This window comes from Heterocephalus glaber, unplaced genomic scaffold (assembly GCF_053883595.1).
Source record: "Heterocephalus glaber isolate CG9 unplaced genomic scaffold, H.glaber_assembly_v1.0 deba00001687, whole genome shotgun sequence".
NCBI lineage: Eukaryota > Metazoa > Chordata > Mammalia > Rodentia > Bathyergidae > Heterocephalus > Heterocephalus glaber.
In genome coordinates this window covers 8,985,197-8,998,855 of record NW_028258412.1, presented here as the reverse complement: position 1 = coordinate 8,998,855, position 13,659 = coordinate 8,985,197, and the positions used below count along the sequence as shown (strand labels likewise).

At 37.4% G+C, this 13,659-nt stretch overlaps 1 pseudogene and 1 gene segment (V, D, J or C); one reads left to right on the top strand and one right to left on the bottom strand.

Annotated features, from left to right (window-relative positions):
* Window positions 1-13,659, bottom strand: part of LOC106009314 (Ig lambda-1 chain V regions MOPC 104E/RPC20/J558/S104-like) — a 505,149-nt gene that overhangs the window by 176,812 nt on the left and 314,678 nt on the right.
* On the top strand, window positions 5,552-5,727 carry LOC147821970 (ATP synthase F(0) complex subunit k, mitochondrial pseudogene; annotated as a pseudogene).

Below are 13,659 nucleotides of genomic sequence, written 5' to 3'. Positions count from 1 at the left end.
CCATGAAACAGCGACCGTCTTGCTGGGATTAATCAGTTTGGCTGTGGACTGTTTGCTCTCATTGCCTACCACTGACAGCCAAGACATTTGAATTGGACTTTTTTTCTTTGCCTTTTTTTCTCTCTGTCTTTTTCTGATTTTCTTTTTTTTTTTCATTCTTCCTGGTTCTTGTTTTCTCTTGATTGTTTGAACACTGCTTCTAGGTGTTTTTTTTTCCTGTAATTTTCTTGTTTTTATATTTCCCTTTTCTCTCTCCCACTTCTCCTCTTCACCAGTTTGCTAAAGTTTGTCCTCTAGCCTTGCTCCTGATCTCTTCCTCTTCTTCTATTTCTGTTCCCTGCCCCTAACATCTTTTAAATCTTCCCCCTAAGAGTAAAATCACGATATTAAGAGCTTATTTATTACCTACACTTTTTAGATTAATTCTAGATTTTGTTATATAATTGCTAATCAAGTTCATACAGATAAAAGTAGCAAATTAATAGTTACCAGACTTGGTCATTTTCTAGGCTGTATTTGATGGTATTGTTGTTGTTGATTGTACTACTTTAACCAAGGTGACATAATTGTGCTAATCAGTTGTTCGTACTGGGATACCAAGACTGAGATTGCCTAAGGGTTTAAAAAAATCCTATACGCCAGTGCCAAAGAACTGGCAACTGGGCCCATTAGGCAGAAACTCATCCCCAGTAAATTGAAGAGGTAGGATCAATCCTGCAACAGACTCAAAACCCAAAAGCCAGCTACACCTAGAAAACACTTTAGAGAAGTAGTCATTTTGTATGGCAATAACACTAAATACTGGGAACAAGGCTACTTGCCATAAGCAATGTACAAACATCAACTGAGGAATCAAACTTAACAAAAAAATAGAAGATGAGAAGACACTTAAGATGCTACTCCCCCAAACTTTCAGCTCACCAAGGCAAACCCAAGGGCAATGAGATGAAACAATCTGGAAGCCACCCACCTGGACTCTCTCAAGTGGTAACAGCAGAAGTAAAAAAGCAGATGTATGAGGCTCTAGAAAAATATCAAATCAGAAATAATTTCTCAGATAACTACAGAGATGGCGACTAGAATGAAAGACAAGCTAAATAACTCGAGTAGATAAAGACAAAAAAAGTAATAGAGGAGCTCAGGAACATGGTGAAAACCATGAATGTCCAGCATAGGAAAGAAATGGAAACCACGAACACCCAGCATATGAGAGAAATTGAATGCATCAAACATATTCAAACAGATATCCAGGAGATGAAAAACTCCAATGAATGTATACACAGCAGAATGAGACAATGTGAGGACAGAATATCAGATATAGAAGACAGGACTGTGGTTACTGATCATGAAAAGAGAGATTTCCTAAAAATAGCAAGGGACCATGAGAAATCAATCCAGCAGCTGCTAGACGATGCAAAAAGAATAACATAAGGCTGTTTGGAGTCAATAAAAAAGCAGGAAATAGCACAAACAACATAAAAAACTGTTCACAGAAGCAATGGCAGAAAATTTCTCAAACAGGGAAAAAGAATTTGACATACAGATAATTGAGGCATATAGGAATCCAACTAGCCATGACCAAAAAAAAAGTCTACACCTAGGCATATGATAGTCAAGATTCCAGAAACCCAAGAGAAGAACAAATCCTACAAGCAGTTAGAGAAAAGAAACAAATCACCTATGAAGGAAAGCCCATCAGAATCACAGCAAACTTCTCAACACAAACTCTCAAATCAAGGAGAGCTTGGAGTGAAGTATTTCAAGGCCTGAAGGAAAACAACCTCCAACCCAGATTGATGTAGCCTGCAAAACTATCTTTCAAAATTGATCAAGAACTAACACACCTCCATGACAAAGAACATCTGAAGAAACTCATGACCTCCAAACCAGCACTTCAAAGTGTTCTGAATGAAATTCTAGAAAGAGACAAGAATTACAACTTCATGAAAACAAATAAACAAAGAATCCAACAGGCAAGGCAAGAAATTAACACAAAAGGAAAGAAGGAAGCACACAATAGGCAAATAACATGTCAGAGATGAGACGATGTTAATGGTCTCAATTCACCAACCAAAAGAAACAGACTGATTAAGAGAGAGAAAGAAACAGACTGGCAGAATGTATTAAGAAGCAAGATACATCAATATGCTGCATACAAGAGACATTTAATTCAAAAATGAATTCATAGACTGAAAGTCAAGGGATGGAAACGAATATTCCATGAAATGGGAACCCAGAAAAAAGCCAAGACTGATTAAGAGAGACAAAGAAGGTTGGTACATCCTCATAAAGGAAACTATCCAAGAGGAAAAGATAACAATCATAAATATAGGTGCACCAAAAAGCAGTACACACAATTATGTAAAACAAATACTAACAGACATCCAAAATCATGTAAGGACTAATACAGTTGTAATGGAAGACCTCAATATCCCACTGTCAAAAATAGATCAACTAGGGAAAAAAATCAACAATTAAATATTAGAATTGAACCAAACTTATGAACAAATGGACTTAGTAGATGTCTACAAAGTGTTCCATCCTACAACATCAGAAGTCACATTCTCTTCAGCTGGACATGGGGCATTCTTCAAAATAGACCACATATTAGCTCATAGAACATGCTGAAGTAAATGCAAAGAAATTGAAATGATCCCAAGCATATTATCAGACTATAGTGCGATGAAATTTGAAAGCAATGGCAAAAGAAACCACAAAAACTTCATAAACACATGGAAATTAACAACCTCCTGAACAAAAAATGGGTCACAAAAAAGAGAATTATATGCCAATGTCATTAATGAGCATAAATGTAAAAATCCTCAATAAGATACTACTGGCAAACAGAATGCAGCAAAGGTTATCACCCTGACCACCTTGGATGCATCCCAGGGATGCAGGGATGGTTCAACATATGCAAATCAATAAATGTTATACACTATATTAACAGAGCCAAGGACAAAAACCATATGATCCTCTCAGCAGACGCAAAAAAAAAAAAAAAAGCATTAGAAAAGGTCCAACAGCCATTCATGATGAAAACCCCACCAAAAATTGGTATAGAAGGTCTTTATCTTAATCTGATAAAAACCATCTATGATAAACCAACAGACAACCTAATACTAAATGGACAAAACTAAAAGCTTTGATGCTATAATCAGAAAGAAGACAAGGATGTCCACTGTCACCACTGTTGTTCAATATCGTCAGGAATCACTAGCCAGAGCAATTAGAGAAGAGAAAGAAATAAAAGGAATAAGAATGAGGAAGGAAGAAGTTATATTGTCATTATGTGCAGATGACATGATACTCTACATAGAAGACCCAAAAAATTCCACCAAAAGACTTATACATTTGATAACCAAATTCAATGGCATAGCTGGATACAAAGTCAACACTCGAAAATCAATAGCTTTCCTATACACTAATAACAAACTCACTAGGAGAAATAGGAGAGAAACAACCCCTTTCACAATAGCATCACAAAAACTGAAATACCTAGGAATCAATCTATTGAAGGAATGAAAAGACATCTACATTGAAAATGACAATATGCTAGAAAAGGAAATCAAAGAAGGTATCAGAAAATGAAAAGATATCCCTTGTTCTTGGATAGGAAGTGCCAATGTAGTGAAAATGGCCATACTTCCAAAATTGATATACAGGTTTAATGCAATCCCAATCAAAATTCCAACAGTATACCTCACAGACTTAGAGAAAATAACCCAAAATTCATTTAGAACCAGAAGAGATCTAGAATACCAAAGGCAATTCTGAATAACAAAGGCAAGGCAGAAGGTATCACAATCCTGGAGTTTAAATTCTACTACAAAGCTATTCTGATAAAAACAGCATGGAACTGGAAGAGAAAAGACCTGAGGATCAGGGGAACATACTAGAAGATGCAGAAACAACTCCAGACATACTCAGCCACCTAATCTTTGACAATGGAGCCAAACACCTTCACTGGAAGAAAGATAGCCTCTTTAATAAATGGTACTGGAAAAACTGGATTTCCACATACCAAAAATTAAAACTAGACCCATATCTTTCAACATGCACTATCCTAAAATTGAAATGGATCAAAGATCTAAATATTGAAGTGGATACACTAAACCTGCTGAAAGAAAGAATAGATAGAAGGCTTGAAGACATAGGAGTACACAAATACTTCACAAAAAAAGCCAGACTGCTGGCAAAGTACTACAAAGTATCAACAACTGGGACCTCATCTTACTAAAAAGCTATTGGACAGCAAGAGAAATCACCAACAGAGTGAAGAGACAACCCACAGCATGGGAAAAATTGTGACCAGTTAGTCATCAGATAAAGGACTACTATCTAAATTATATAAAGAAATAAATAATCAGTCCCCCCAATTTACAGGCCCAATGCAAAAATTGGCATCTGAAATGAAAAGACACTTCTCAGATAAAGGAATAGAAACAGCAAATAAATATATGAAAAATGTTCCACATCACTGTTCATTCATGAAATGCAAATTAAAACAACACTGACATTCCATCTCACTGTAGAAAGAATGGCTGCTATGAAGAAATCAACCAAATATAAATGCTGTTTGGGATATGGGGGAAAAGGAACCCTTCTCTACTGAGGTGGGAGTGTTGACTTCTACAAGCACTGTGGAAATCAGTGTGGAGCTTTCTGCATAAAAATAAAACCGCAGGTTCCTTTTGACCCAGCTATTCCCATCTTGGTATCTTCCCAAAAGAATTAAAAGCATCACAGCACAGTGATATATGCACACCCATGTTTATAGTGGCACAGTTTCTAATAACTAAATCTTTCAAAGAGCCCAAATGCCCATCAACTGATAAATGGATAAGGGAGATGTGTTTTTATATACAATGGAGTACTACTCAGCCATAAAGAAGGATCAGTTTCAGATATTTATAGTGAAATGGATGCACCTTGAAACCATACACTTAAGTGAAATAAATTGAACACATATATTTAAATACCACATTGTTTCTCTGGTGTGAGAAACTGGAAGTGGAAATAAGGAGTAAAATTGATAACAGATACTGTGAAATGGGAAGAAAATGTTCAACTGAGAAGGGGAACATGAGAGGAGGGTGGGGCAAAGGAAGGAAGGGACAGGAAAAAAGTGAAAATTGAAAAAAATTGAAAAAAAGCTTTTGTACATAGGGTGAGGAGGGGGAAATGGGATAAAATAAAATAAAAATTTTTAAAGAGAGAACTGGCCAGGGATGTAGCTTAGTGATGTTGCCTCCTGTCTCAGAAGCGCAAGGTCCTTAGTTCAATCCCCGGTACCAAAAAAAAAAAAAAAAGAAATATTTAGGGGCTGGGGATTTAGCTCAGTGGTTCCACCACCTGCCTTCCAAGCTCAAGGACCTGAGTTTGATCCCTGGTTCCAAGAAAAAAATGTTTTTTTTTTAAAAGGAGAGAACTGAAGTGCCCAGTTAAATAGGTGCAGAGGAGGCAGCTTCTTCTTCTCAGGCCATGGAGGTAGGTGTGTAAGTTGAAGGAGGTCAGTTGTGGAATTTTTGGCTCTGCAAAGATTAAAATCATGGCAGGTTCAGAAACTGATGCCCAGTTCCAGTTCATTGGCATCAACATTATTTCAACACTTACACTGTCATGGGTAGAATGAATTGTATACTGGCCATATATGGAGGCATTGCTCTGATGATCTTGTATTTCAAGATAAGGTCTAAAAAAATTCCAACTGACAAAGCAACATAAAGGTGTTGGGAATCAATCCCAGAGCCTTGTGCATGCTAGGATTTGATACTGTGTGATTCATCTGTTAAGTTCCTATGGGTGGAGGAGCTCGTGACAACTCATCATATAATACTCAATATGTAAACTCAATTATGAACCTGAAAAAAAAAAAGAAATGAAGCCAAATATGGTACCACAAACCTATAATCCCAGCACTCAGGAGGCTGAGGCAGGACGATTTCCATGTGTTCAAGGCCACTTGGGCATATCTTAGGAGGTAGGATTTGAAAATTAGACATTATAACTGAGTGACTGACCCTCAATGTCTAGCCATAGAAAATGATCAAGGTAACACACAGTGGAAGAAAGGCAAGAAAAAAAACCAGTCTTCCTGAAAGAGAGGAAAAATTAGCCCAAAACTGTGGGATTCTCATACGGATTATATAAGTAATGCATTTGCTCACAGGAGAATACACATAAGCAAAAATAATAGATAAATTTGTGGTTGCTTAAATATAGCTAAATTCACAGATCCAAGAAGGTGAGAGGTCAGCATGGAAACATGGAGTAAACTACACATTGGCTCACTAAATGTAACATCCTTGCTTTGATTAAAAAAACTTTCCAGAGTTCTATCATGATTCAGTAAGTATTTGACAGTAAACTGTCAACTATAGAAATTTGTTCCCACCCCAGTGCCAAGAGGTAGGGCCAACCCCAGAGCCAAGGAGGAGCCTTCCAGGCCACCTGACCACTGCCCCCCACCCAGTGCTGAGGAGATAAGCCTCGAAGGCACCAGCAGCGCACACCTACCCCCTTAAAATGACAAGATGTATAAACAAGTCACAAAACCAGACTTCCCCATCACCTAAAGCAACTCCAAAATGAAACAAGATGGAACAATCTGTTACTCAACCACCTGGACTCCCTGAACTGGCAACAAAAGATGATCTGGAAAAAGTGAAATCAGAAATAATTTCTCACATAACAGCCGAGATTATGCCCATGGTACAAGATATGATTAATAAATCTAGAGAGGGCACAGATAAAAATAGAGGAGCTTGGGTGGGGATTTAGCTCAGTGGTTCTGCTGCCTGCCTCACGAGCAGAAGGACCAGAGTTCGATCCCCAGTACCAAAAAAAAAAAAAAAAAAAAATAGAAGAGTTGAGGAACATGATGGAATCCAAACATAGGAAACAAATGGAATCCATAAAACAGATGCAAACAGATTTCCAAAATCTCCATTGAAAGTTTACACAGCAGAATGAGCCAAGGAGAGGACAGAATTTCAGATATAGAAGACAAGATTGCAATTAGTGATCAGGAAAAGAAGAATTTCATTAAAATAGTAATGGACAATGAGAAATCAACCCAGCAGCTGTTAGACGATGAAAAGAAGAATAACACAAAACTGATCAGAGTCAACAAAGAAACAGGAGACAGTGCAGGTGACATAAAAAACTGTTCACTGAAGTGAAGGCAGAAAACTTCACGAGGAGGGGAAAAGAAATTGACATACAGATAAGTGAGTCATGTAGGACCCCAACTAGCCTTGACAAAAAAAAAAAATCTACACATAGGCATATAATACTTAGGATTCCAGAAACCCAACAGAAGAAAAATTTCTACAAGCAGTTAGAAAAAAGAAACAAATCACATGCAAAAGAAAGCCCATCAGAATCACAGCAGGCTTCTTAACTCAAACCCTCGAGGCAAGAAGAGCTTGGAGTGATGTACTTCAAGCCCTAATGGAAAACGACCCCCAACCCAGATTGATGTACCCTGCAAAACTCTCTTGCCGAATGGATGGAGAAAAAAGATACTTTCATGACAAAGAGGACCTTAGGAACTTCATGATTACCAAACAAGCACTCCAAAAATTTTTAGACAATATGCAAGGAAAAGACAACAAGGATCACAACCACAGAAAGTTCAGCACAATGAATCCATTGGGCCCAATAAGAAATTAAATGCAAAGGGGGGGAATCCAACAAAAAGAAAAAGTCATGACAATGAGAAGTCAATACGTATCAGTTATAACCATCAATGTTAATGGTCTCAATTCGCCAATCAAAAGAAATAGAGTGGCATAATGGGTCAAGAAGTGAGACTCAACAATATTCTGCATACAAAAAACACACTGAATTCAACAAGAAACTCATAGACTGAAAGTTAAAAGGTCGAAAACAATACTCCATGTGACAGGAACCCAGAAAAAAGCAGGAGTAGCTATCCTCTTTGCAGAACAAATGGATTTCAAAGCAACATGGATTAAGGGAGACAAAGAAGGATACTAATCCTTGTAAAGGGAACACTCCAAGAGAAAGTGTGACAAACATAAATATATATGCACCAACCACTAGTGCACCCAACTATATAAAACAAATACTATTGGACATGAAAAACCAAATAATCACTAATATAATAGTAGTGGGGGACATCAATACCCCACTGTCACAAATAGATCAACTAGATAAAAATAAGCAACAAAATATTAGAACTCAATCAAACCCTTGAACAAATGAATTTAACAGATGTTTACAGAGAGTTCCACCCCACAAAATAAGAATGCACATTCTTTTTAGCTCTGTATGGGTCATTCTCCAAAATAGACCACATACTTGTTCATAGAACATGTTTAAGTAAGTGCAAAGAATTGAAGTTATCCCATGTATATTATCAGACCATAGTGGAATGAAATTGGAGATCAATAACAAAAAACACCACACGAATTTCATACACACTTGGAAACTAAACAACACACTTCTGAATAACCAGTGGGTCACAGAGGAAATTAAAGAAGAAATCAGACAGTTCCTACAATTAAATGACAATGACAATACAACATATCGGAATCTATAGGACACAATGAAAGCAGCCTTATGAGGGAAATTCATAGCAGTGAATACTCATATTAGGAAAACAGAGTGAGCTCAATTAAGCAACCTGACACTGAGCTTCATCTCAGCCTTCTAGAAAAGGAAGAGCAGGACAAACCCGAAGCTCATACAGGGGAGGAAATTATAAACATCAGAGCAGAAATCAATGCAATGGAGACTAAGAGAATGATACAAAAAAATCAATGAAGACAAGAGTTGGTTCTTTGAAACAATAAACAAAATTGACAAACCCTTAGCCAACCTTATCAGAAAAAAGAAAGAAAAGACCCAAATCCATGCAGTTAGGAATGAAAAGGATGAAATTTTAATGGAAATGGACCCATCAGAAATCCAGAGAATCATCAATACCTACTTCGAGAATCTATACGCAAGTAAGATGGGAAACACAGAAGAAATGGACATATCACTAGATACCTATGAATTACGAAAGTTGAATGAAGAAGACCTAAAAATTCTAAACAACCCAATATCAATAAAATGGGAAACATAATTAAAAACTTACCAACTAAGAAAAGCCTGGGTCCTGATTGCTTCACTGCTGAATTCTACAAGACATTTAGAGAGGAACTACTGCCACTACTGTTTAAATTCTCAATGAAATCGAAAGGAAAGCAATACTCCTGAATTTATTCCTTGAAGCAAACATCATCTTCATCCCCAAAGCAGACAAAGACCCAACTGATAAAGAGAACTATAGGCTAATCTCACTAAGGAACATAGATGCAAAAATCCTTACTAAGATACTGGCAAATAGAATGCAGAAGATCATCAAGAAGATCATACACCCTGACCAAGTGGGATTCATCCCAGAGATGCAGGGATGGTTCAACATATGCAAATCAATCAATGTAATACACTTTATCAATAGAGCCAAGGACAAAAACCATATGATCATCTCAATAAATGCAGAAAAAGCACTTCACAAAATCCAACATGCATTTATAACAAAAACCCTACAAAAAATGGGAATAGACAGTCTCTACCTCAATCAGATAAAAGTTATCTATGAAAAATCCACAACCAATATCATACTAAATGGTCAAAAACTGAAATCCTTCACATTAAAACCAGGAACAAGACAAGGATGTCCACTATCACCACTCCTGTTCAATACAGTTTTGGAAACATTAGCCACAACAATTAGACAAGAGAAAGAAATAAAAGGAATAAACATAGAAAATGAAGAAGTCAAATTGTCATTATTTGCAGATGACATAATACTCTATTTAGAAGACTTCAAGAACTCCACCAAAAGTCTCATAGACTTAATAACCAAGTTCAGTAAAGTAGCTTGATACAAGGTCAACACACAAAAATCAACAGCTTTCCTCTACATGAACAACAGACTCATTGAAAGAGAAATAGGGTAAAAAATTCCTCTCACAATAGCATCCAAAAAACTGAAATGCCTAGGAGTCAATCTAACAAAAGAAATCAAAGGCCCCTTCTCTGAAAACTGTAGCACTCTGAAAAGAGAGATTGAAGATGATATCAGAAAATGGAAAGGCATCCATTGCTCCTGGGTAGGAAAAACAACATAGTGAAAATGGCCATACTTCCTAAACTGCTATATAGATTCAATGCAATCCCAATTGAAATTCCAGCAGCATACTTCACAGACCTTGAGAAAAACATCCAAAAGTTCATTTGGAACAAGGAGAGATCTAGAATATCAAAACAATTCTAGACAACAGAAACATGGCAGGGGTTATCAAAATCCCCATCTTGAAACTATACTACAAAGTTACTGTGATAAAAAGAGCATGGCACTGGCAAAGAAACAGACCTGAGGACCAGTGGAACAGATTAGAAGATGCAGAAACAACTCGCGACACACTCAGCCACCGTCATCTTCGACAAAGGAGCCAAACACCCTCACTGGAGGAAAGATAGCCTCTTTAATAAATAGTGCTGGAAAAATTGGGTTTCAACTTGCCAAAGACTAAAACTAGACTTGTATCTCTCGCTAAACTAAACTAAACATGCACTAAACTAAAATCGAAATGGATTAAAGATCTAAATACTGAAACAGAAACTCTGAACTGGGTGGAAGAGAGTTTAGGAAGAACTCTTGAAGACATTGGTGTAGGAAAAGATTTTATGAACAAAACCTCAGTTGCCCACAAACTAGCACAAACAATCCACAAGCAGGATCTCTTCTTATTAAAAAGCTTCTGCACAGTAAGACAAACCACCAATAGTGTAAAGTGACAAACCACAATGTGGGAAAAAATTTTCACCTGCTGTTCCTCAGACAAAGGTCTACTATCTAGAATCTATTAAAAAAACTGAAAAAAATCAGACCTCCCAAATTTAAAGACCCAATCCAAAAACAGGCATCTGAAATGAACAGATATTTCTCACACAAAGAAGTAGGAATAGCAAATAAACATATGAAAAAATGTTCAACATCACTGGTCATTCGAGAGATGCAAATGAAAAAAACACTGAGTTTCCACCTCACCCTAGAAAGAATGGCTGCTAACATGAAATCAACCAATAACAAATGCTGACAGGGCTGTGGGGAAAGAGGAACCGTACTCCACTGCTGGTGGGAGTGTAGACTGGTGCAACCACTGTGGAAATCAGTATGGAGAAATCTCAAAGAACTAGGACTGGAAGTCCCATTTGACCCAGTATTCTCCTGCTGGGTACCTTCCCCAAAGTATTAAAAGAATCATAACAGTGATATATATGTGTACCCCTGTTCATAGCAGCACAATGTAATAGCTAAAATTTGGAAACAGCCCAATTGCCCATCAGCTGGAGACTGGATAAAGAAAATGTGGATTTTTATTAAATGGAGTGCTACTCAGCCCTAAAAATTGAGAAATTAGAGACATTTATAGCTAAATGGATGCCCATTGAGGCGATACTCTTAAGTTAAATAAACAGGACACACATGTGTAAATACCGAATAGTTTCTCTAGTGTGAGAAACCAAAAGTGTAAATAAGGACTAAAAGGTATATTAGATAATGTGAAATAGGAAGAAAAGGGCCAAAGCAGAAGGGGAAGTGGGAGGGTAGGGGAAAGGAAATAAGGAAGTGGAATTAATATGAGAAAATTAAAAAATGGAAACAAAGTCTTTGTAAATAGGGAGGAATGGAGGGGTTCACGGGAGGAGGAAATGAGGAAAAAAATGAGAACCAAGAGAGATTATGTAAAGGTGCAAATTTCCAATGATGAATGTCATATTTTATACCTAAAATGTACCAATAAAATTAATTTTTAAAAAAGAAAAATATTTTTATTGGGCAAAAAAAATAAAACACAATATCTAGGGATACAAAAAAATAACCCAGAAATTTCTTCCCTGGAGTTTCGGTCACAAAATTTTCTTTCCTCTCTCACTTTGTGCACTGTTCACAGTACAAACTCCAGTCACAAGACACGTTCCTGTAATTGAGAGGATAAAATGGATCTTTACAAATTGAGCTGCTTCTCCAAACTTCCTCAGGCCGACTCCCTAAGTTGCCATCCCCACCTCTTCTCCCTTGAGATGAATGGACAGAAAACTAGTGGATCCATCTGAAAGGAATATGTAAATGCTGGCCCAGGGTCAGAGTCTGCTTTTGGGAAGAAGCCAAGAATTGGGCAGGGGGCAAACCTGGAAATATTCCTAACCTATTGTCTCATTGTATTTTTCCTCCCCTCCTTTCTTACTATTAGAATCTTTTGCACACCTAAGCCAGAAGGTGATTTGAACCAGTAAGACAGCCTTCTATCTCCTTTGGAGCCAGCTTTGAATAATACCTTTTTCCTTCCTCATGAATGTCATCTCTGTATTCTAGGGGAGTGGTGAGTGGTGGGAACCTGAGCAACTGGTAACGTTCTGAATCTTCCACTGTGGGTGCTGGATTCTGTTCATGGCCCCACAGATGAGTCTTTTCTTCATGACCTACAAGACTTCGGTAAAGATGCACCTGGGAGTATCCATTTATCTTGCAGACTGAGCACTTACTTATGTGATTTCCTTCCTCAAGCATTACTAAAACTGTCTGAAAATTATCAACAAACAAGTCTGTCAGGAACGGAAGAATGGAGAGTAAACCGATTTGGACCTGGAAATCAGATTGACTAGTGTTAATGGACCTGAGAAAGCCAAACCCCATTATGCAGTGAGAAACATCCTGAGATTCCTGTACAATTTCTCATGGCTATGTGTAAGGGGTAAGGGGCATGGGGCAATAGGAATTAGAAAAGTGAGTGGAACTGGCAGAGAAGCAGGTCTCCAACCTCTCACCATCCATGGCTCAATCTACCAACCCCTCCTTGCCCTCATTTATTCCCTGCAGAAGGTAAAATATCGATGTCTGCGAGTCCATGCAGAGATGGTGCTGTGCAACATTAATGATTGTCCCTCATTCAGTCCTTTCCCTTTGAAGAAGTTAACTTGTCAAAGTGCTGGCACTGTGAACATCTTGTGATCTTAGAAAGGCCCAGATTCTTGTCTGTATTTTCCTGTTTGTGCTATTCTCATATCCATCATGAACAGATTTCCCTGCTTTTGTATTGTACCCACGGCTCCACATCCAAAATAATCATTTATCTTCTTGCCCTGAAAGGAATTATTCTCAGACCTTCCGTTGGAGATTTACATGAACTACAGGGCACACAACAAGGGAAACTTGGTCCCTTGGCAAAATTTCTGCTGGATATGAATTCCCTGGCACAAATCTCAGGAGGGACAGATAAGGAACTAAGAAATATTCTCGTCTTTCCCCATAACATCTGTTTTGGAAGAACATACAAGAATACATGGATATTTTTGCCATTTTTTACTAGTCATGACATTGTAGCTACTTTTTTTTTACAAAATCCTTATTAAGTATAATATGTTGCTCAATAATAAATTCTAAAAATTGAAGCACAATGTATCTGGATTATTTTCCTTTCTTTAACTACAAAAAAAAAGGACTGATTAAAAGTACAGATAATTTCCATTTGAATAAACTAAAGGAAGAATAAAGTGAGAGAAGTGCCCTGTATTGGTGTTGGTAGGAGTAGAGTCACTCAGAATCTACAAAAAGAGCAAATGAAGAGAGCAGAG